Source organism: Apostichopus japonicus, chromosome 20 (assembly GCF_037975245.1).
Source record: "Apostichopus japonicus isolate 1M-3 chromosome 20, ASM3797524v1, whole genome shotgun sequence".
Classification (NCBI taxonomy): Eukaryota; Metazoa; Echinodermata; class Holothuroidea; order Aspidochirotida; family Stichopodidae; genus Apostichopus; species Apostichopus japonicus.
Window position 1 is genome coordinate 611,022 of NC_092580.1, and position 25,227 is coordinate 636,248.

General features: G+C 46.8%; 1 protein-coding gene and 1 long non-coding RNA gene across 1 annotated transcript; both read left to right on the forward strand.

Annotated features, from left to right (window-relative positions):
* The window catches only part of LOC139961011 (uncharacterized), a 426,752-nt gene that overhangs the window by 372,597 nt on the left and 28,928 nt on the right, over positions 1-25,227 (forward strand).
* LOC139961014 (uncharacterized) lies at positions 18,626-20,988 on the forward strand. Its single transcript, XR_011790696.1, has 3 exons — positions 18,626-19,024; positions 19,381-19,584; positions 20,218-20,988. It is a non-coding gene; the product is annotated as an uncharacterized lncRNA (long non-coding RNA).

Below are 25,227 nucleotides of genomic sequence, written 5' to 3' on the forward strand. Positions count from 1 at the left end.
GGTTCTTATACGGTCTCTGGGAACTTTAAGTATTAGAAACGAACATAGATTTATATCAACTGCTGTCGTGGCGCGGTTGGTTGCTCTGTACCTAGAGAGCGTGACGTATTTTGGATCGCGGGCTCGAGACCAGGTGGGGGCAGTTTGCTTTTGCCGCGATCTTATACGGTCTCTGGGAACTTTAAGTATTAGAAACGAACATAGATTTATATCAACTGCTGTCGTGGCGCGGTTGGTTGCTCTGTACCTCGAGAGCGTAACGATTTTTGGATCGCGGGCTCGAGACCAGGTGGGGGCAGTTTGCTTTTGCCGCGATCTTATACGGTCTCTGGGAACTTTAAGTATTAGAAACGAACATAGATTTATATCAACTGCTGTCGTGGCACGGTTGGTTGCTCTGTACCTCGAGAGCGTCACGATTTTTGGATCGCGGGCTCGAGACCAGGTGGGGCAGTTTGCTTTTGCCGCGATCTTATACGGTCTCTGGAACTTTAAGTATTAGAAACGAACATAGATTTATATCAACTGCTGTCGTGGCGCGGTTGGTTGCTCTGTACCTCGAGAGCGTGACGATTTTTGGATCGCGGGCTCGAGACCAGGTGGGGGCAGTTTGCTTTTGCCGCGATCTCATACGGTCTCTGGGAACTTTAAGTATTAGAAACGAACATAGATTTATATCAACTGCTGTCGTGGCGCGGTTGGTTGCTCTGTACCTCGAGAGCGTGACGTATTTTGGATCGCGGGCTCGAGACCAGGTGGGGCAGTTACCTTTTGCCGCGATCTTATACGGCCCCTGGAACTTTAAGTATTAGAAACGAACATAGATTTATATCAACTGCTGTCGTGGCGCGGTTGGTTGCTCTGTACCTCGAGAGCGTGACGTATTTTGGATCGCGGGCTCGAGACCACGTGGTGGCATTTTGCTTTTGCCGCGATCTTATACGGTCTCTGGGAACTTTAAGTATTAGAAACGAACATAGATTTATATCAACTGCTGTCGTGGCGCGGTTGATTGCTCTGTACCTCGAGAGCGTGACGTATTTTGGATCGCGGGCTCGAGACCAGGTGGGGGCAGTTTGCTTTTGCCGCGATCTGGTACGGTCTCTGGAACTTTAAGTATTAGAAACGAACATAGATTTATATCAACTGCTGTCGTGGCGCGGTTGGTTGCTCTGTACCTCGATAGCGTGACGTATTTTGGATCGCGGGCTCGAGACCAGGTGGGGGCAGTTTGCTTTTGCCGCGATCTCATACGGTCTCTGGAACTTTAAGTATTAGAAACGAACATAGATTTATATCAACTGCTGTCGTGGCGCGGTTGGTTGCTCTGTACCTCGAGAGCGTGACGTATTTTGGATCGCGGGCTCGAGACCAGGTGGGGGCAGTTTGCTTTTGCCGGGTTCTTATACGGTCTCTGGGAACTTTAAGTATTAGAAACGAACATAGATTTATATCAACTGCTGTCGTGGCGCGGTTGGTTGCTCTGTACCTCGAGAGCGTGACGATTTTTGGATCGCGGGCTCGAGACCAGGTGGGGGCAGTTTGCTTTTGCCGCGATCTGGTACGGTCTCTGGAACTTTAAGTATTAGAAACGAACATAGATTTATATCAACTGCTGTCGTGGCGCGGTTGGTTGCTCTGTACCTCGAGAGCGTGACGATTTTTGGATCGCGGGCTCGAGACCAGGTGGGGGCAGTTTGCTTTTGCCGCGATCTCATACGGTCTCTGGGAACTTTAAGTATTAGAAACGAACATAGATTTATATCAACTGCTGTCGTGGCGCGGTTGGTTGCTCTGTACCTCGAGAGCGTGACGATTTTTGGATCGCGGGCTCGAGACCACGTGGGGGCAGTTTGCTTTTGCCGCGATCTTATACGGTCTCTGGGAACTTTAAGTATTAGAAACGAACATAGATTTGTATCAACTGCTGTCGTGGCGCGGTTGGTTGCTCTGTACCTCGAGAGCGTGACGATTTTTGGATCGCGGGCTCGAGACCAGGTGGGGGCAGTTTGCTTTTGCCGCGATCTCATACGGTCTCTGGAACTTTAAGTATTAGAAACGAACATAGATTTATATCAACTGCTGTCGTGGCGCGGTTGGTTGCTCTGTACCTCGAGAGCGTGACGTATTTTGGATCGCGGGCTCGAGACCAGGTGGGGGCAGTTTGTTTTTGCCGCCAGCTCATACGGTCTCTGGAACTTTAAGTATTAGAAACGAACATAGATTTATATCAACTGCTGTCGTGGCGCGGTTGGTTGCTCTGTACCTCGAGAGCGTGACGTATTTTGGATCGCGGGCTCGAGACCAGGTGGGGGCAGTTAGCTTTTTCCGCGATCTGGTACGGTCTCTGGAACTTTAAGTATTAGAAACGAACATAGATTTATATCAACTGCTGTCGTGGCGCGGTTGGTTGCTCTGTACCTCGAGAGCGTGACGTATTTTGGATCGCGGGCTCGAGACCAGGTGGGGGCAGTTTGCTTTTGCCGCGATCTCATACGGTCTCTGGAACTTTAAGTATTAGAAACGAACATAGATTTATATCAACTGCTGTCGTGGCGCGGTTGGTTGCTCTGTACCTCGAGAGCGTGACGTATTTTGGATCGCGGGCTCGAGACCAGGTGGGGGCAGTTTGCTTTTGCCGCGATCTTATACGGTCTCTGGGAACTTTAAGTATTAGAAACGAACATAGATTTATATCAACTGCTGTCGTGGCGCGGTTGGTTGCTCTGTACCTCGAGAGCGTGACGTATTTTGGATCGCGGGCTCGAGACCAGGTGGGGGCAGTTTGTTTTTTCCGCGATATGGTACGGTCTCTGGAACTTTAAGTATTAGAAACGAACATAGATTTATATCAACTGCTGTCGTGGCGCGGTTGGTTGCTCTGTACCTCGAGAGCGTGACGTATTTTGGATCGCGGGCTCGAGACCAGGTGGGGGCAGTTAGCTTTTTCCGCGATCTCATACGGTCCCTGGAACTTTAAGTATTAGAAACGAACATAGATTTATATCAACTGCTGTCGTGGCGCGGTTGGTTGCTCTGTACCTCGAGAGCGTGACGTATTTTGGATCGCGGGCTCGAGACCAGGTGGGGGCAGTTTGCTTTTTCCGCGATCTTATACGGTCTCTGGGAAATTTAAGTATTAGAAACGAACATAGATTTATATCAACTGCTGTCGTGGCGCGGTTGGTTGCTCTGTACCTCGAGAGCGTGACGTATTTTGGATCGCGGGCTCGAGACCAGGTGGGGGCAGTTTGCTTTTGCCGGGTTCTTATACGGTCTCTGGGAACTTTAAGTATTAGAAACGAACATAGATTTATATCAACTGCTGTCGTGGCGCGGTTGGTTGCTCTGTACCTCGAGAGCGTGACGTATTTTGGATCGCGGGCTCGAGACCAGGTGGGGGCAGTTTGCTTTTGCCGCGATCTCATACGGTCTCTGGGAACTTTAAGTATTAGAAACGAACATAAATTTATATCAACTGCTGTCGTGGCGCGGTTGGTTGCTCTGTACCTCGAGAGCGTGACGTATTTTGGATCGCGGGCTCGAGACCAGGTGGGGGCAGTTTGCTTTTGCCGCGATCTTATACGGCCCCTGGAACTTTAAGTATTAGAAACGAACATATATTTATATCAACTGCTGTCGTGGCGCGGTTGGTTGCTCTGTACCTCGAGAGCGTGACGTATTTTGGATCGCGGGCTCGAGACCAGGTGGGGCAGTTTGCTTTTGCCGCGATCTCATACGGTCTCTGGGAACTTTAAGTATTAGAAACGAACATAGATTTATATCAACTGCTGTCGTGGCGCGGTTGGTTGCTCTGTACCTCGAGAGCGTGACGTATTTTGGATCGCGGGCTCTAGACCAGGTGGGGGCAGTTTGCTTTTGCCGCGATCTCATACGGTCTCTGGGAACTTTAAGTATTAGAAACGAACATAGATTTATATCAACTGCTGTCGTGGCGCGGTTGGTTGCTCTGTACCTCGAGAGCGTGACGTATTTTGGATCGCGGGCTCGAGACCAGGTGGGGCAGTTTGCTTTTGCCGCGATCTTATACGGCCCCTGGAACTTTAAGTATTAGAAACGAACATAGATTTATATCAACTGCTGTCGTGGCGCGGTTGGTTGCTCTGTACCTCGAGAGCGTGACGTATTTTGGATCGCGGGCTCGAGACCACGTGGGGGCAGTTTGCTTTTGCCGCGATCTCATACGGTCTCTGGGAACTTTAAGTATTAGAAACGAACATAGATTTATATCAACTGCTGTCGTGGCGCGGTTGGTTGCTCTGTACCTCGAGAGCGTGACGTATTTTGGATCGCGGGCTCGAGACCAGGTGGGGGCAGTTTGCTTTTGCCGCGATCTCATACGGTCTCTGGAACTTTAAGTATTAGAAACGAACATTAGATTTATATCAACTGCTGTCGTGGCGCGGTTGGTTGCTCTGTACCTCGAGAGCGTAACGATTTTTGGATCGCGGGCTCGAGACCAGGTGGGGCAGTTTGCTTTTGCCGCGATCTTATACGGTCTCTGGGAACTTTAAGTATTAGAAACGAACATAGATTTATATCAACTGCTGTCGTGGCGCGGTTGGTTGCTCTGTACCTCGAGAGCGTGACGTATTTTGGATCGCGGTCTCGAGACCACGTGGTGGCAGTTTGCTTTTGCCGCGATCTTATACGGTCTCTGGAACTTTAAGTATTAGAAACGAACATTAGATTTATATCAACTGCTGTCGTGGCGCGGTTGGTTGCTCTGTACCTCGATAGCGTGACGTATTTTGGATCGCGGGCTCGAGACCAGGTGGGGGCAGTTTGCTTTTGCCGCGATCTCATACGGTCTCTGGAGTTTTAAGTATTAGAAACGAACATAGATTTATATCAACTGCTGTCGTGGCGCGGTTGGTTGCTCTGTACCTCGAGAGCGTGACGTATTTTGGATCGCGGGCTCGAGACCAGGTGGGGGCAGTTTGCTTTTGCCGGGTTCTTATACGGTCTCTGGGAACTTTAAGTATTAGAAACGAACATAGATTTATATCAACTGCTGTCGTGGCGCGGTTGGTTGCTCTGTACCTAGAGAGCGTGACGTATTTTGGATCGCGGGCTCGAGACCAGGTGGGGGCAGTTTGCTTTTGCCGCGATCTCATACGGTCTCTGGGAACTTTAAGTATTAGAAACGAACATAGATTTATATCAACTGCTGTCGTGGCGCGGTTGGTTGCTCTGTACCTCCAGAGCGTGACGTATTTTGGATCGCGGGCTCGAGACCAGGTGGGGGCAGTTTGCTTTTGCCGCGATCTCATACGGTCTCTGGGAACTTTAAGTAGTAGAAACGAACATAGATTTATATCAACTGCTGTCGTGGCGCGGTTGGTTGCTCTGTACCTCGAGAGCGTAACGATTTTTGGATCGCGGTCTCGAGACCAGGTGGGGGCAGTTTGCTTTTGCCGCGATCTCATACGGTCTCTGGGAACTGTAAGTATTAGAAACGAACATAGATTTATATCAACTGCTGTCGTGGCGCGGTTGGTTGCTCTGTACCTCGAGAGCGTAACGATTTTTGGATCGCGGGCTCGAGACCAGGTGGGGGCAGTTTGCTTTTGCCGCGATCTTATACGGTCTCTGGGAACTTTAAGTATTAGAAACGAACATAGATTTATATCAACTGCTGTCGTGGCGCGGATGGTTGCTCTGTACCTCGAGAGCGTAACGATTTTTGGATCGCGGGCTCGAGACCACGTGGGGGCAGTTTGCTTTTGCCGCGATCTGGTACGGTCTCTGGGAACTTTAAGTTTTAGAAACGAACATAGATTTATATCAACTGCTGTCGTGGCGCGGATGATTGCTCTGTACCTCGAGAGCGTGACGTATTTTGGATCGCGGGCTCGAGACCAGGTGGGGGCAGTTTGCTTTTGCCGCGATCTCATACGGTCTCTGGGAACTTTAAGTATTAGAAACGAACATAGATTTATATCAACTGCTGTCGTGGCGCGGTTGGTTGCTCTGTACCTCGAGAGCATGACGTATTTTGGATCGCGGGCTCGAGACCAGGTGGGGGCAGTTTGCTTTTGCCGCGATCTTATACGGTCTCTGGGACTTTAAGTATTAGAAACGAACATAGATTTATATCAACTGCTGTCGTGGCGCGGTTTGTTGCTCCGTACCTCGAGAGCGTAACGATTTTTGGATCGCGGGCTCGAGACCACGTGCGGGCAGTTTGCTTTTGTCGCGATCTTATACGGTCTCTGGGAACTTTAAGTATTAGAAACGAACATAGATTTATATCAACTGCTGTCGTGGCGCGGTTGGTTGCTCTGTACCTCGAGAGCGTAACGATTTTTGGATCGCGGGCTCGAGACCACGTGGGGGCAGTTTGCTTTTGCCGCGATCTCATACGGTCTCTGGGAACTTTAAGTTTTAGAAACGAACATAGATTTATATCAACTGCTGTCGTGGCGCGGTTGGTTGCTCTGTACCTCGAGAGCGTGACGTATTTTGGATCGCGGGCTCGAGACCAGGTGGGGGCAGTTTGCTTTTGCCGCGATCTCATACGGTCTCTGGGAACTTTAAGTATTAGAAACGAACATAGATTTATATCAACTGCTGTCGTGGCGCGGTTGGTTGCTCTGTACCTAGAGAGCGTAACGATTTTTGGATCGCGGGCTCGAGACCAGGTGGGGGCAGTTTGCTTTTGCCGCGATCTCATACGGTCTCTGGGAACTTTAAGTATTAGAAACGAACATAGATTTATATCAACTGCTGTCGTGGCGCGGTTGGTTGCTCTGTACCTAGAGAGCGTGACGATTTTTGGATCGCGGGCTCGAGACCACGTGGGGGCAGTTTGCTTTTGCCGCGATCTCATACGGTCTCTGGGAACTTTAAGTATTAGAAACGAACATAGATTTATATCAACTGCTGTCGTGGCGCGGTTGGTTGCTCTGTACCTCGAGAGCGTAACGATTTTTGGATCGCCGGCTCGAGACCACGTGGGGGCAGTTTGCTTTTGCCGCGATCTCATACGGTCTCTGGGAACTTTAAGTATTAGAAACGAACATAGATTTATATCAACTGCTGTCGTGGCGCGGTTGGTTGCTCTGTACCTCGAGAGCGTAACGATTTTTGGATCGCGGGCTCGAGACCACGTGGGGGCAGTTTGCTTTTGCCGCGATCTTATACGGTCTCTGGGAACTTTAAGTATTAGAAACGAACATAGATTTATATCAACTGCTGTCGTGGCGCGGTTGGTTACTCTGTACCTCGAGAGCGTAACGATTTTTGGATCGCGGGCTCGAGACCACGTTGGGGCAGTTTGCTTTTGCCGCGATCTGGTACGGTCTCTGGGAACTTTAAGTATTAGAAACGAACATAGATTTATATCAACTGCTGTCGTGGCGCGGTTGGTTGCTCTGTACCTCGAGAGCGTGACGATTTTTGGATCGCGGGCTCGAGACCAGGTGATGGCAGTTTGCTTTTGCCGCGATCTCATATGGTCTCTGGGAACTTTAAGTATTAGAAACGAACATAGATTTATATCAACTGCTGTCGTGGCGCGGTTGGTTGCTCTGTACCTAGAGAGCGTGACGATTTTTGGATCGCGGGCTCGAGACCACGTGGGGGCAGTTTGCTTTTGCCGCTATCTCATACGGTCTCTGGGAACTTTAAGTATTAGAAACGAACATAGATTTATATCAACTGCTGTCGTGGCGCGGTTGGTTGCTCTGTACCTAGATAGCGTGACGATTTTTGGATCGCGGGCTCGAGACCAGGTGGGGGTAGTTTGCTTTTGCCGCGATCTCATACGGTCTCTGGGAACTTTAAGTATTAGAAACGAACATAGATTTATATCAACTGCTGTCGTGGCGCGGTTGGTTGCTCTGTACCTCGAGAGCGTGACGATTTTTGGATCGCGGGCTCGAGACCACGTGGGGGCAGTTTGCTTTTGCCGCGATCTCATACGGTCTCTGGGAACTTTAAGTATTAGAAACGAACATAGATTTATATCAACTGCTGTCGTGGCGCGGTTGGTTGCTCTGTACCACGAGAGCGTGACGTATTTTGGATCGCGGGCTCGAGACCAGGTGGGGGCAGTTTGCTTTTGCCGCGATCTCATACGGTCTCTGGGAACTTTAAGTATTAGAAACGAACATAGATTTATATCAACTGCTGTCGTGGCGCGGTTGGTTGCTCTGTACCTCGAGAGCGTCACGATTTTTGGATCGCGGGCTCGAGACCAGGTGGGGGCAGTTTGCTTTTGCCGCGATCTCATACGGTCTCTGGGAACTTTAAGTATTAGAAACGAACATAGATTTATATCAACTGCTGTCGTGGCGCGGTTGGTTGCTCTGTACTTCGAGAGCGTGACGTATTTTGGATCGCGGGCTCGAGACCAGGTGGGGCAGTTTGCTTTTGCCGCGATCTCATACGGTCTCTGGGAACTTTAAGTATTAGAAACGAACATAGATTTATATCAACTGCTGTCGTGGCGCGGTTGGTTGCTCTGTATCAACTGCTGTCGTGGCGCGGTTGGTTGCTCTGTACCACGAGAGCGTGACGTATTTTGGATCGCGGGCTCGAGACCAGGTGGGGGTAGTTTGCTTTTGCCGCGATCTCATACGGTCTCTGGGAACTTTAAGTATTAGAAACGAACATAGATTTATATCAACTGCTGTCGTGGCGCGGTTGGTTGCTCTGTACCTAGAGAGCGTGACGATTTTTGGATCGCGGGCTCGAGACCACGTGGGGACAGTTTGCTTTTGCCGCGATCTCATACGGTCTCTGGGAACTTTAAGTATTAGAAACGAACATAGATTTATATCAACTGCTGTCGTGGCGCGGTTGGTTGCTCTGTACCTCGAGAGCGTCACGATTTTTGGATCGCGGGCTCGAGACCAGGTGGGGGCAGTTTGCTTTTGCCGCGATCTCATACGGTCTCTGGGAACTTTAAGTATTAGAAACGAACATAGATTTATATCAACTGCTGTCGTGGCGCGGTTGGTTGCTCTGTACCTCGAGAGCGTGACGATTTTTGGATCGCGGGCTCGAGACCAGGTGGGGGTAGTTTGCTTTTGCCGCGATCTCATACGGTCTCTGGGAACTTTAAGTATTAGAAACGAACATAGATTTATATCAACTGCTGTCGTGGCGCGGTTGGTTGCTCTGTACCTAGAGAGCGTGACGATTTTTGGATCGCGGGCTCGAGACCACGTGGGGACAGTTTGCTTTTGCCGCGATCTCATACGGTCTCTGGGAACTTTAAGTATTAGAAACGAACATAGATTTATATCAACTGCTGTCGTGGCGCGGTTGGTTGCTCTGTACCACGAGAGCGTGACGTATTTTGGATCGCGGGCTCGAGACCAGGTGGGGGCAGTTTGCTTTTGCCGCGATCTCATACGGTCTCTGGGAACTTTAAGTATTAGAAACGAACATAGATTTATATCAACTGCTGTCGTGGCGCGGTTGGTTGCTCTGTACCTCGAGAGCGTAACGATTTTTGGATCGCGGGCTCGAGACCAGGTGGGGGCAGTTTGCTTTTGCCGCGATCTCATACGGTCTCTGGGAACTTTAAGTATTAGAAACGAACATAGATTTATATCAACTGCTGTCGTGGCGCGGTTGGTTGCTCTGTACTTCGAGAGCGTGACGTATTTTGGATCGCGGGCTCGAGACCAGGTGGGGCAGTTTGCTTTTGCCGCGATCTCATACGGTCTCTGGGAACTTTAAGTATTAGAAACGAACATAGATTTATATCAACTGCTGTCGTGGCGCGGTTGGTTGCTCTGTACCTCGAGAGCGTGACGTATTTTGGATCGCGGTCTCGAGACCACGTGGTGGCAGTTTGCTTTTGCCGCGATCTTATACGGTCTCTGGAACTTTCAGTATTAGAAACGAACATTAGATTTATATCAACTGCTGTCGTGGCGCGGTTGGTTGCTCTGTACCTCGATAGCGTGACGTATTTTGGATCGCGGGCTCGAGACCAGGTGGGGGCAGTTTGCTTTTGCCGCGATCTCATACGGTCTCTGGAGTTTTAAGTATTAGAAACGAACATAGATTTATATCAACTGCTGTCGTGGCGCGGTTGGTTGCTCTGTACCTCGAGAGCGTGACGTATTTTGGATCGCGGGCTCGAGACCAGGTGGGGGCAGTTTGCTTTTGCCGGGTTCTTATACGGTCTCTGGGAACTTTAAGTATTAGAAACGAACATAGATTTATATCAACTGCTGTCGTGGCGCGGTTGGTTGCTCTGTACCTAGAGAGCGTGACGTATTTTGGATCGCGGGCTCGAGACCAGGTGGGGGCAGTTTGCTTTTGCCGCGATCTTATACGGTCTCTGGGAACTTTAAGTATTAGAAACGAACATAGATTTATATCAACTGCTGTCGTGGCGCGGTTGGTTGCTCTGTACCTCCAGAGCGTGACGTATTTTGGATCGCGGGCTCGAGACCAGGTGGGGGCAGTTTGCTTTTGCCGCGATCTCATACGGTCTCTGGGAACTTTAAGTAGTAGAAACGAACATAGATTTATATCAACTGCTGTCGTGGCGCGGTTGGTTGCTCTGTACCTCGAGAGCGTAACGATTTTTGGATCGCGGTCTCGAGACCAGGTGGGGGCAGTTTGCTTTTGCCGCGATCTCATACGGTCTCTGGGAACTTTAAGTATTAGAAACGAACATAGATTTATATCAACTGCTGTCGTGGCGCGGTTGGTTGCTCTGTACCTCGAGAGCGTAACGATTTTTGGATCGCGGGCTCGAGACCAGGTGGGGGCAGTTTGCTTTTGCCGCGATCTTATACGGTCTCTGGGAACTTTAAGTATTAGAAACGAACATAGATTTATATCAACTGCTGTCGTGGCGCGGTTGGTTGCTCTGTACCTCGAGAGCGTAACGATTTTTGGATCGCGGGCTCGAGACCACGTGGGGGCAGTTTGCTTTTGCCGCGATCTGGTACGGTCTCTGGGAACTTTAAGTTTTAGAAACGAACATAGATTTATATCAACTGCTGTCGTGGCGCGGTTGATTGCTCTGTACCTCGAGAGCGTGACGTATTTTGGATCGCGGGCTCGAGACCAGGTGGGGGCAGTTTGCTTTTGCCGCGATCTCATACGGTCTCTGGGAACTTTAAGTATTAGAAACGAACATAGATTTATATCAACTGCTGTCGTGGCGCGGTTGGTTGCTCTGTACCTCGATAGCGTGACGTATTTTGGATCGCGGGCTCGAGACCAGGTGGGGGCAGTTTGCTTTTGCCGCGATCTTATACGGTCTCTGGAGTTTTAAGTATTAGAAACGAACATAGATTTATATCAACTGCTGTCGTGGCGCGGTTGGTTGCTCTGTACCTCGAGAGCGTGACGTATTTTGGATCGCGGGCTCGAGACCAGGTGGGGGCAGTTTGCTTTTGCCGGGTTCTTATACGGTCTCTGGGAACTTTAAGTATTAGAAACGAACATAGATTTATATCAACTGCTGTCGTGGCGCGGTTGGTTGCTCTGTACCTAGAGAGCGTGACGTATTTTGGATCGCGGGCTCGAGACCAGGTGGGGGCAGTTTGCTTTTGCCGCGATCTTATACGGTCTCTGGGAACTTTAAGTATTAGAAACGAACATAGATTTATATCAACTGCTGTCGTGGCGCGGTTGGTTGCTCTGTACCTCCAGAGCGTGACGTATTTTGGATCGCGGGCTCGAGACCAGGTGGGGGCAGTTTGCTTTTGCCGCGATCTCATACGGTCTCTGGGAACTTTAAGTAGTAGAAACGAACATAGATTTATATCAACTGCTGTCGTGGCGCGGTTGGTTGCTCTGTACCTCGAGAGCGTAACGATTTTTGGATCGCGGTCTCGAGACCAGGTGGGGGCAGTTTGCTTTTGCCGCGATCTCATACGGTCTCTGGGAACTTTAAGTATTAGAAACGAACATAGATTTATATCAACTGCTGTCGTGGCGCGGTTGGTTGCTCTGTACCTCGAGAGCGTAACGATTTTTGGATCGCGGGCTCGAGACCAGGTGGGGGCAGTTTGCTTTTGCCGCGATCTTATACGGTCTCTGGGAACTTTAAGTATTAGAAACGAACATAGATTTATATCAACTGCTGTCGTGGCGCGGTTGGTTGCTCTGTACCTCGAGAGCGTAACGATTTTTGGATCGCGGGCTCGAGACCACGTGGGGGCAGTTTGCTTTTGCCGCGATCTGGTACGGTCTCTGGGAACTTTAAGTTTTAGAAACGAACATAGATTTATATCAACTGCTGTCGTGGCGCGGTTGATTGCTCTGTACCTCGAGAGCGTGACGTATTTTGGATCGCGGGCTCGAGACCAGGTGGGGGCAGTTTGCTTTTGCCGCGATCTCATACGGTCTCTGGGAAATTTAAGTATTAGAAACGAACATAGATTTATATCAACTGCTGTCGTGGCGCGGTTGGTTGCTCTGTACCTCGAGAGCATGACGTATTTTGGATCGCGGGCTCGAGACCAGGTGGGGGCAGTTTGCTTTTGCCGCGATCTTATACGGTCTCTGGGAACTTTAAGTATTAGAAACGAACATAGATTTATATCAACTGCTGTCGTGGCGCGGTTGGTTGCTCTGTACCTAGAGAGCGTGACGATTTTTGGATCGCGGGCTCGAGACCAGGTGGGGGCAGTTTGCTTTTGCCGCGATCTCATACGGTCTCTGGGAACTTTAAGTATTAGAAACGAACATAGATTTATATCAACTGCTGTCGTGGCGCGGTTGGTTGCTCTGTACCACGAGAGCGTGACGTATTTTGGATCGCGGGCTCGAGACCAGGTGGGGGCAGTTTGCTTTTGCCGCGATCTCATACGGTCTCTGGGAACTTTAAGTATTAGAAACGAACATAGATTTATATCAACTGCTGTCGTGGCGCGGTTGGTTGCTCTGTAACTCGAGAGCGTCACGATTTTTGGATCGCGGGCTCGAGACCAGGTGGGGGCAGTTTGCTTTTGCCGCGATCTCATACGGTCTCTGGGAACTTTAAGTATTAGAAACGAACATAGATTTATATCAACTGCTGTCGTGGCGCGGTTGGTTGCTCTGTACCTAGAGAGCGTGACGATTTTTGGATCGCGTGCTCGAGACCAGGTGGGGGTAGTTTGCTTTTGCCGCGATCTCATACGGTCTCTGGGAACTTTAAGTATTAGAAACGAACATAGATTTATATCAACTGCTGTCGTGGCGCGGTTGGTTGCTCTGTACCTCGAGAGCGTGACGATTTTTGGATCGCGGGCTCGAGACCAGGTGGGGGCAGTTTGCTTTTGCCGCGATCTCATACGGTCTCTGGGAACTTTAAGTATTAGAAACGAACATAGATTTATATCAACTGCTGTCGTGGCGCGGTTGGTTGCTCTGTACTTCGAGAGCGTGACGTATTTTGGATCGCGGGCTCGAGACCACGTGGGGGCAGTTTGCTTTTGCCGCGATCTCATACGGTCTCTGGGAACTTTAAGTATTAGAAACGAACATAGATTTATATCAACTGCTGTCGTGGCGCGGTTGGTTGCTCTGTACCTCGAGAGCGTGACGATTTTTGGATCGCGGGCTCGAGACCAGGTGGGGGCAGTTTGCTTTTGCCGCGATCTCATACGGTCTCTGGGAACTTTAAGTATTAGAAACGAACATAGATTTATATCAACTGCTGTCGTGGCGCGGTTGGTTGCTCTGTACCTCGAGAGCGTGACGATTTTTGGATCGCGGGCTCGAGACCAGGTGATGGCAGTTTGCTTTTGCCGCGATCTCATATGGTCTCTGGGAACTTTAAGTATTAGAAACGAACATAGATTTATATCAACTGCTGTCGTGGCGCGGTTGGTTGCTCTGTACCTCGAGAGCGTGACGACTTTTGGATCGCGGGCTCGAGACCACGTGGGGGCAGTTTGCTTTTGCCGCGATCTCATACGGTCTCTGGGAACTTTAAGTATTAGAAACGAACATAGATTTATATCAACTGCTGTCGTGGCGCGGTTGGTTGCTCTGTACCTCGAGAGCGTGACGATTTTTGGATCGCGGGCTCGAGACCATGTGGGGGCAGTTTGCTTTTGCCGCGATCTCATACGGTCTCTGGGAACTTTAAGTATTAGAAACGAACATAGATTTATATCAACTGCTGTCGTGGCGCGGTTGGTTGCTCTGTACCTCGAGAGCGTCACGATTTTTGGATCGCGGGCTCGAGACCAGGTGGGGGCAGTTTGCTTTTGCCGCGATCTCATACGGTCTCTGGGAACTTTAAGTATTAGAAACGAACATAGATTTATATCAACTGCTGTCGTGGCGCGGTTGGTTGCTCTGTACCTCGAGAGCGTGACGTATTTTGGATCGCGGGCTCGAGACCAGGTGGGGCAGTTTGCTTTTGCCGCGATCTGATACGGTCTCTGGGAACTTTAAGTATTAGAAACGAACATAGATTTATATCAACTGCTGTCGTGGCGCGGTTGGTTGCTCTGTACCTCGAGAGCGTGACGATTTTTGGATCGCGGGCTCGAGACCAGGTGGGGGCAGTTTGCTTTTGCCGCGATCTTATACGGTCTCTGGGAACTTTAAGTATTAGAAACGAACATAGATTTATATCAACTGCTGTCGTGGCGCGGTTGGTTGCTCTGTACCTCGAGAGCGTGACGTATTTTGGATCGCGGGCTCGAGACCAGGTGGGGCAGTTTGCTTTTGCCGCGATCTCATACGGTCTCTGGGAACTTTAAGTATTAGAAACGAACATAGATTTATATCAACTGCTGTCGTGGCGCGGTTGGTTGCTCTGTACCTCGAGAGCGTGACGTATTTTGGATCGCGGGCTCGAGACCAGGTGGGGGCAGTTTGCTTTTGCCGCGATCTGGTACGGTCTCTGGGAACTTTAAGTATTAGAAACGAACATAGATTTATATCAACTGCTGTCGTGGAGCGGTTGATTGCTCTGTACCTCGAGAGCGTGACGATTTTTGGATCGCGGGCTCGAGACCACGTGGGGGCAGTTTGCTTTTGCCGCGATCTCATACGGTCTCTGGGAACTTTAAGTATTAGAAACGAACATAGATTTATATCAACTGCTGTCGTGGCGCGGTTGGTTGCTCTGTACCTCGAGAGCGTGACGACTTTTGGATCGCGGGCTCGAGACCACGTGGGGGCAGTTTGCTTTTGCCGCGATCTCATACGGTCTCTGGGAACTTTAAGTATTAGAAACGAACATAGATTTATATCAACTGCTGTCGTGGCGCGGTTGGTTGTGCTCTGTACCTCGAGAGCGTGACGTATTTTGGATCGCGGGCTCGAGACCAGGTGGGGGCAGTTTGCTTTTGCCGCGATCTTATACGGTCTCTGGGAACTTTAAGTATTAGAAACGAACATAGATTTATATCAACTGCTGTCGTGGCGCGTTTGGTTGCTCTGTACCTCGAGAACGTGACGTATTTTGGATCGCGGGCTCGAGACCAGGTGGGGGCAGTTTGATTTTACCGCGATCTCATACGGTCTCTGGGAACTTTAAGTATTAGAAACGAACATAGATTTATATCAACTGCTGTCGTGGCGCGGTTGGTTGCTCTGTACCTCGAGAGCGTGACGTATTTTGGATCGCGGGCTCGAGACCAGGTGGGGGCAGTTTGCTTTTGCCGCGATCTTATACGGTCTCTGGGAACTTTAAGTATTAGAAACGAACATAGATTTATATCAACTGCTGTCGTGGCGCGGTTGGTTGCTCTGTACCTCGAGAGCGTGACGTATTTTGGATCGCGGGCTCGAGACCAGGTGGGGGCAGTTTGCTTTTGCCGCGATCTTATACGGTCTCTGGGAACTTTAAGTATTAGAAACGAACATAGATTTATATCAACTGCTGTCGTGGCGTTGTTGGTTGCTCTGTACTTCGAGAGCGTGACGATTTTTGGATCGCGGGCTCGAGACCAGGTGGGGGCAGTTTGCTTTTGCCGCGATCTCATACGGTCTCTGGGAACTTTAAGTATTAGAAACGAACATAGATTTATATCAACTGCTGTCGTGGCGCGGTTGGTTGCTCTGTACCTCGAGAGCGTGACGATTTTTGGATCGCGGGCTCGAGACCAGGTGGGGGCAGTTTGCTTTTGCCGCGATCTCATACGGTCTCTGGGAACTTTAAGTATTAGAAACGAACATAGATTTATATCAACTGCTGTCGTGGCGCGGTTGGTTGCTCTGTACTTCGAGAGCGTGACGTATTTTGGATCGCGGGCTCGAGACCAGGTGGGGGCAGTTTGCTTTTGCCGCGATCTCATACGGTCTCTGGGAACTTTAAGTATTAGAAACGAACATAGATTTATATCAACTGCTGTCGTGGCGCGGTTGGTTGCTCTGTACCTCCAGAGCGTGACGATTTTTGGATCGCGGGCTCGAGACCAGGTGGGGGCAGTTTGCTTTTGCCGCGATCTCATACGGTCTCTGGGAACTTTAAGTATTAGAAACGAACATAGATTTATATCAACTGCTGTCGTGGCGCGGTTGGTTGCTCTGTACCTCGAGAGCGTGACGATTTTTGGATCGCGGGCTCGAGACCAGGTGATGGCAGTTTGCTTTTGCCGCGATCTCATATGGTCTCTGGGAACTTTAAGTATTAGAAACGAACATAGATTTATATCAACTGCTGTCGTGGCGCGGTTGGTTGCTCTGTACCTCGAGAGCGTGACGATTTTTGGATCGCGGGCTCGAGACCAGGTGGGGGCAGTTTGCTTTTGCCGCGATCTCATACGGTCTCTGGGAACTTTAAGTATTAGAAACGAACATAGATTTATATCAACTGCTGTCGTGGCGCGGTTGGTTGCTCTGTACCTCGAGAGCGTCACGATTTTTGGATCGCGGGCTCGAGACCACGTGGGGGCAGTTTGCTTTTGCCGCGATCTCATACGGTCTCTGGGAACTTTAAGTATTAGAAACGAACATAGATTTACATCAACTGCTGTCGTGGCGCGGTTGGTTGCTCTGTACCTCGAGAGCGTGACGTATTTTGGATCGCGGGCTCGAGACCAGGTGGGGGCAGTTTGCTTTTGCCGCGATCTCATACGGTCTCTGGGAACTTTAAGTATTAGAAACGAACATAGATTTATATCAACTGCTGTCGTGGCGCGGTTGGTTGCTCTGTACCTCGAGAGCGTGACGTATTTTGGATCGCGGGCTCGAGACCAGGTGGGGGCAGTTTGCTTTTGCCGCGATCTCATACGGTCTCTGGGAACTTTAAGTATTAGAAACGAACATAGATTTATATCAACTGCTGTCGTGGCGCGGTTGGTTGCTCTGTACCTCGAGAGCGTGACGATTTTTGGATCGCGGGATCGAGACCAGGCCAGCGCAGTTTGCTTTTGCCGCGATCTATTACGATCTCTGGGAACTTTAAGTATTAGAAACGAACAAAGATTTATATCAACTGCTGTCGTGGCGCGGTTGGTTGTGCTCTGTACCTCGAGAGCGTAACGTATTTTGGATCCTGGGCTCGAGACCCAGCCACTGCAGTTTGCTTTTGCCGCGATCTAATACGATCTCTGGAACTTTAAGTATTAGAAACGAACATAGATTTATATCTACTGCTGTCGTGGCGCGGTTGGCTGTGCTCTGTACTTCGAGAGCGTGACGTATTTTGGATCGCGGGCTCGAGACCAGGCCAGCGCAGTCTGCTTTTGCCGCGATCTTATACGGTCTCTGGAACTTTAAGTATTAGAAACGAACAAAGATTTATATCAACTGCTGTCGTGGCGCGGTTGGTTGCTCTCTGTACCTCGAGAGCGTGACGTATTTTGGATCGCGGGCTCGAGACCAGGCCAGCACAGTTTGCTTTTGCCGCGATCTAATACGATCTCTGGAACTTTAAGTATTAGAAACGAACATAGATTTATATCAACAGCTGCCGTGGCGCAGTTGGTTGTGCTCTGTACCTTGAGAGCGAGACGTATTTTGGATTCTCGGCTCGAGACCTGGCCACCGCAGTTTGCTTTTGCCGCGATCTTATACTGCTAACCCCTACTGCTTACACAGTATTGCTCATATGTGTATCTACACACTTCACCGTGTGTACTGAAATGTCTGAAAATACATCTTTATGGACCAAAAATGATAATTGCATAGAATTCTGTTGTGGTTTATATTGTGACGACAATAAAAAGTATCATTTTGGTAATAACAAAAAATCATCTCTCACTTTAGGTGGCATACTCCTATTGGAGTCTATATCAATCCGCTCAAAAGCAGCGGGAGAACATCTTTTTGTGACCTGTTATCAATCATGATCTAGTTTTTTGTGGCATGCATGTTGAAGAGCATTAATGGAAGTACATGTGGTGAGAAAATTGGGTCAATTGAGGCTATTTTAGACTCTATGCCTCCCAGGAGCAGCGTAGGAAATTTGTTTACCATTGAGTGAAGAGGTTTGTTTACAAGTGACGAAAACTTCCGGCTCGGATAGCAAAAAATCTTCATGATCATGGTACGGAAACCTGATGATGCCATGAATGGCCAATTTGTCAGCTATCCGGTGATGGGTAGCGTTTAGCTAGTGAAAACTTCTATCTAGACTAAGAGACCACATTACTTTTGTGATTTAGTGTGTAAGTCAATGGGGCTTTTAATGGGCGTATGCTACCTTAAGCAAAAATGCTAAAATTTTTCATTTTAAGTGCTAGAAGTCCCAATTTTGGACCAAAGTAGTTGCTATGGTGTGTAAAAATGGTTTTCAAGCAAACGTCTGAAAATTCAAGCTTGGATGATTTTTACGCATAAATTAGTATTACAGACTTAAAGTACCACAAAGAGCATGTGCGTTTCTATACATGAGACCAGAACAACATTTTGAGCATTTCTGACCAGTTTTCCTCCCCAATAAACTATTGGGTCATTAAGCCTTGACCTACCAAAGCTTCCGTAATTTGATTCATTCCTTGACCCTGCTAAGTAGGTGCCAAATGCACGATATTCAAAATCCTTCAGAATCAGACCAAAATGCCTGCCGTGTGTGTGACGTGAATGACTTAGTTCAGTGAAATTTGACATCCGTGGGCACCTAAAGTACATGGTAACCATATTTTAGGTTATTTTTGCTAAAGTTGGAAGTACCTGGTGTTTGACTAAAGACAAATACTCAGTTTCAATGCATGAAATACCCATAATGTTGTTAGCTTAGGCCTCAGGTTCATAATGGCGCTACGTTAGTACCCTAGACCACGTCTACACCAGCTGTAGCACAATGTGAGGTCTGTATCCTAAGTGGAGTGGCTGCTGAGTGCTAAAACCTTACACAGAGAATGTTTTGAGTCTTATTTAGCAAATAATCCACAAAGGTATGCATTTTCTGCTCCTACATATGTGCATCAAGGGGTTTTGAGCCTATTTTCACTATCATTAGTTTTCTGTTGTTTTGTCAATTTTCAGAGAAAGTTGATGTGCCAAGTCCTCAGCATTCACAGCGATATACTTTGAATGGGTGTGGTATCAATGGCCTCAACTGGTTAGATGAGGTAACAACAAATCCCAAACAACTCTGACAGCAGAAAGAGATATCCTGATGCTTCCATGGGAGATCTACTGTAGTAACTACAGTATAGGAACCAGTGCTCGCCACCAATGGAGAATAAGGTAATTTGACGTTGTTGTTCTTTGCCGAGCAACAAATTTGAATGTTTTATCATGAAATATGCCCCCCTATCCACCTCTCTTCCCTTATAACTGTCTTTAATACATTGTAACAACCTATGCACAAACCTTTAAATGGACTGGATATGCTGTTGAGGTGAACAGTGTATCTAGATAGCATTTCAGTATTTGTTCCTTTTGACTACTGTACATACTGTTACAGTGTGTTTCAGTGTGTGGCCGTTGAGCGTGTCGTATCAAGAATATAGGAGGCGATCATTTATTTAGTAACAGACTTGGTTTATTATTGTACTTCAGTAGCCATATTCAATGGAGTGCACAGACTCGTAGTGTGTAATATGAAGAGCAAGTACGGTAGCTCATATTGATCAGCTACATAAATGTACTTGTCACACAGTGAGGCTGTGGTTTACAAATCCCGATGATCCAGTTTTGGCAAAGAACACCTTCAATTCTCTTCTCTTATTCTTAGTAACTTAGCAGTTGCACTGGAGTGACATGCAATATCAGTTTAACATGTTCCAAACAGTTCAGGAATACATTGGGGTATGTCCTGTAGGTCAGTTTGGGAGGAATCAGCTGAGCTAAACAAAAGTAGTTTTCATCACTTTTCAGAGCCAGAGATGAAAAAACCCTCCCCGCAGACCCTTCTCTGGATGACGTTTCTGCAGGTAGGGCAAGCCAGACCAAGTGGGCGGTGATCAGGAATACCAATACAACCTGCAGGAATCATAGATGCACCCAAATTGGTCAAGCTTATCAAAATTGGTGACTGGAAATGTTGTTGCAGTCGTAGACCTGGTTACTGCTTACACAGTATTGCTCATATGTGTATTTACACACTGCACCTTGCATACTGAAATCTCTGAAAATACATCTTTATGGACCTAAAATGATAATTGCATAGAATTTTGTTGTGGTTTATATTGTGACGACTATAAAAAGTATCATTTTGGTATTAAAAAAAAAATTCATCTCTCACATAAGGTGGCATACTCCTATTAGAGTCTATATCAGTCCGCTCGATTGTTCTCCTTCAAGAAAAGTGCCAAAGAGCAGCAGGGGAACATCTTTTGTGACCTGTTATCAATCATGATCTAGTTTTTTGTGGCTTGCATGTTGAAGAGCATTAATGGAAGTACATGTAGTGAGAAAATTGTGTCAATTGAGGCCATTTCAGACCCCTTTAAGGCCTCCCAGGAGCAGCGTAGGAAAATTGTTTACCACTGAGTGAAGAGGTTTGTTTACAAGTGACAAAAACTTCCGGCTCGGATAGCAAAAAATCTACATGGTCATGATACGGAAAATTGATGATGCCATAAAAGGCCAACTTGACAGCTATCCGGTGATGGGTAGCGTTTAGCTAGTGAAAACTTCTCTCTAGACTTAGAGACCACATTAATTTTGTGATTTAGTGTGTAAGTCAATGGCGCTTTTAATGGGCGTATGCTACCTGAAGGATTCTTGCCAGGTTTGTTACTGTTTTTTAAAGCTTTTTATATGGACAAGAGTTCACTCTTGTAGCTACATAGTGATTCCAAACACAACCTTTGATTCAAGTCCTACAATTCTTCCATATCAGAAAGACCTATAGGGTCGTCCCCACATCCATTGCTTGTCTCTCTGTGAGCCATCATAGCACTGTGATAGGCCCTTAATAGAGCTTGCAAATTAACAAACCTGTTTCCTGTAGATTCTGCAAACATGGTTTGTTGTGACTGAGTTGAAAATATCTCATGTCCTTTATCTGCTGGGTTAATTACTCTCTCACATCTTCCTTGTCGAGCCTTCTATAAGCAGGTTTGCGAGAGGAATTAGTTGCCATATCTGTATCAGAAGAGCTAGGAATATCACCAGTGCAATTGGCATCAGCTTCAGCAGCTGTTCAAGCAGTAAAGCCAAACCTGTTACCTGGCTTGAAGGTTATTACATGCCTATCAAACATGCCTTTCCTTCTACCCATTGTTCTAAATACTAATCAGTTTTTATCCTTAAAACATACCAATTTTCCAGTGACCTATTCACTAGTTTTGTTTGTAAGCATTTATTGGAAGTCTAAGCAGTTGAATAGCTACACATAGAATGATACAAGACAAGACTTACACTGAGAAACTAGTCAATATGATCGACTACAACTAGTTTGGAATGTTGTTTGAACAGCGCCCTCATTCTAGATCCGGTCACAGCTAGTGCATAGATCTCCTAAGTAGTTTTTGCACCAAAATCTGACAAAATACCTTTGAAAAGCAGTGCCAAAGTAACAAGTAACTTTTTCTCTTTCACTTTAGAGCCACAGCTAAGGGCGCATGCTTACTGGATGCTGGGAGTGATCAAATTTTCAGAGGGAAGAAGGCCAACCAAGTTTCCACCAGAGGGGGTAAGTAGCACCAAACTGAGGGACTGTGCTTAAAACACATTGTGTGGACCCAAGAACAATTTAGACATTCAGTAGATGCCTGTCATGCTGATGGAATGACTTCTTATCACACTAGGGAATATGTCAATCATTGGGCTCTCACTTGTTTAAAGTTCAGTACCGTATTATTCATATAGACTGTACAACATGTGTGAAACACCATATGAAGATTCACCCAATAGACAGAGATACACAGAAATGATGTAAGTCACAACTTCTCAAACTATCATAAAAAGGAGGTTTAATGTGGAGTTTAAATATCTCAGCTGTTACTTAAGGTGGCATACTCCTATTAGCATCTATATCAACCTGCACAAGTGTTCTCCTTCAGGAAAAGTTCCAAAGAGCAACAGGAGAACATCTTTGTTTATATCTTATCAATTAGGATCTGGTTTTCTTGGTTTGGCTGTAATGGAGCATGAATGGAAGTACAAGTGGTACACAGATTGGGTCAGTTGAGGCAAGTTTAGACCACTTTAGGTCTCCCTGGAGCAGCATATGAACATTGTTTACTGCTGAGTAAAGAGGTTTGTTTACAAGTGAAGAAAATTTCAAGCTCTCATAGGAAACAAAAAGTCTGCACAGTCATGATAAAGAAACTTGAGGTTCAAATGAATGTGATAAATTTATTAGAATAAACCAAAAGCAAATAGAATGAAGGGTAATTTAAACCAAGAAATACTGCACGACGCAACTCACATGCATACCTGTAAATGTTACCCACGCACGACGACACATACAAAACTGACACGTAAAGGGAAACACAGCATCACACGCATTAAAACAATCGAAGACCATTAACAGGGTGTACTGCTGAGTTTCTGGAGAAAGATTGTAAAACAAACCACCTGCTGCTGAAGAAACAAAGTCTAAACATTCAAGAGTTCTGCTGCCTCCATTGGTCTTTATTATAACTTTCTGTCAAATATCATTGGAGATATGGATATTTTGGCTTCCAGATTAAAGGTACAAAGCCAACATGTCTGGGAGGAAATGCTCCTAAAAAGGTCAATGCCCGTTCACTGATGCACATATTATATGACATCACGGTCACGCCAATACATGTGTCTAAATGCTTCAAAGCATGCCTTTTCTTTCATTGTTGATGCTGGATCTGGAAAATAACCATTTCATCCTTAATTAAAAGTCTTGAATTTTAATATATCAACACTGAGGGAACCCTGAAGGATTGATAATCCAACACAATCGTAGAATAGAAAAGGTGAGGGATTTCTCAACCAAGGCTTCCTATACAATTGAGTTTTCTCCTGGCATCTTGAATCCAGTGAAATGACCATTGGCTGGAAACTCACTTCTGATTCTTTGGACTGCACATGATGGTAGCACAACCCTGACGTGTCTTGCTAGGAACCCCCAGCACCTTTGAACCTGTTGACCGTAGGCTATGTATCTGTACTGCCTAAAAAAAAATATTGAAAGTTCAAAATGTATGAATGTTGGCCCATGATGTCCACAATAACAAGCAGGGATACAATGTACAGTTATGGTTACATTTGTTGTGAATTTACACCTTCCATATTTCATGAAACATTCTTTTGTTCAGACAATTGATTTGCAAAACTCCAGGCCTAAGTACTAGCCTAGTAATAATGAGTATAAAATGACACATATGCCTACCTAGCATGGCTGCATAATGCAGCTTACGTCCCGAGCCAAACTTTCAGTATGTAACCACCACTACTACTACTACTACGCACCATACTGAACATGTATGAATACATAGCCAACACACAGTACATATGGGTTGTAAGGATTCTATGGTTGTAAGTCACCGTAACACAACTCACAATATGGTTAAGGCAGTTCCGCGAATTCCAACCACACATGCACAAAATGGACTGGATTTTGTTTGCTTCATTACTAAATTCTTACCACGTTGTATGCTCCTTGCAATAGTTCCGAACGGGTTTCTTCTTCGATATGTTGTGGAGCTTCAATTTCGGCTCATTTGACAGGCTCGAACTGATACGGTTCTATATCCTAACAGTAACACCTCAGGTCCACCCTCAACATTAGGTTCAATATTGGCATGATCATCGCCTTCACTCTCTGCTTCGAATATTAGAAAGGGCACTCCAATTCTAGTACAATTTCACTGCCTGGTGAAGAACCACTATCACTTTGAACTTCGGTTGCCACATTTGGTTCTAAATCTGACATTCCACGGGAAATTTAGATTTGAATTCGTGCTGACTTGTTATCGATTGTTTTGTGTATTTATGTACACTTGTCGGAGTGTAGGTATGATATATGTTCGGAGGAAACAGCGAGAGCAAATCGTGTTCCTAAAATGTTGTCACATTAGGTCATGAGATTACGAAAAAAAATTTCGAAGGGAAAAATCAAGTTTCTAATTGGCAGAGTGGTTGATATATGTTCTAGAGAACATGCTTAGATGGATCCCAAAAATACAGGATGTTGAAATTTTCGTGTCGTGGCCATAATAAGTAAGAATTTGAAAATTGCCATTTTAGACTCTATGAGCCTTAAGTATAGCTAAGGGTATTGGTTATGATATGTAATCACGGAATATGACAAAAAGGTCTCATCATTTTACGCTTTTTTTTTTAGTGATTTGGGGGCAAATTTTGTGAAAAATCACCAAAATATCGCAATGTGGCATGAGATTGACACGGAAGTAACAACACATTGGTACACCATGGCATGTGCCCAAAAATGCACTGATGAAGTAATAGTTAGACTGGAAGAACATGTTCATGGCCTGTAGAGACCAATGTACTACCTGTGTCTGTTGTTTTGATCTGTGTGTTATTGAGATGTGTAGTAGTACAAGTAAAGGATGGTATAAGGAGCCACTAGTTTCAATGTTAAGCTATTGAACAAGTAAAACCTGAGGAACTGAAGTTGTACATCTGGTGAGTAGTCTACTTTTATACAGTGTAGTGCTGATAGTCGTGATCGATTAATCGCCAGTAGTCGCGATTACACTTTGGAAGTTTGATTAATCGCTCTCAAAACCTAAGTTGCGATTACTGGACTAAAGCTAGCACTACACACAATCTGCTATTGAAAAATAGCCTAACCTATCAAAAACAACACTTAAGCAGTTTGTCAGCAAATATTGCAAACACAGGTTCTTACAATGCTACACTAGAACTGTGCTGTGTTAAAAATCAGCAAGCACCTGTTCAGGTTAGATTCATGCGTTTACTTGTTAGTAATACGAT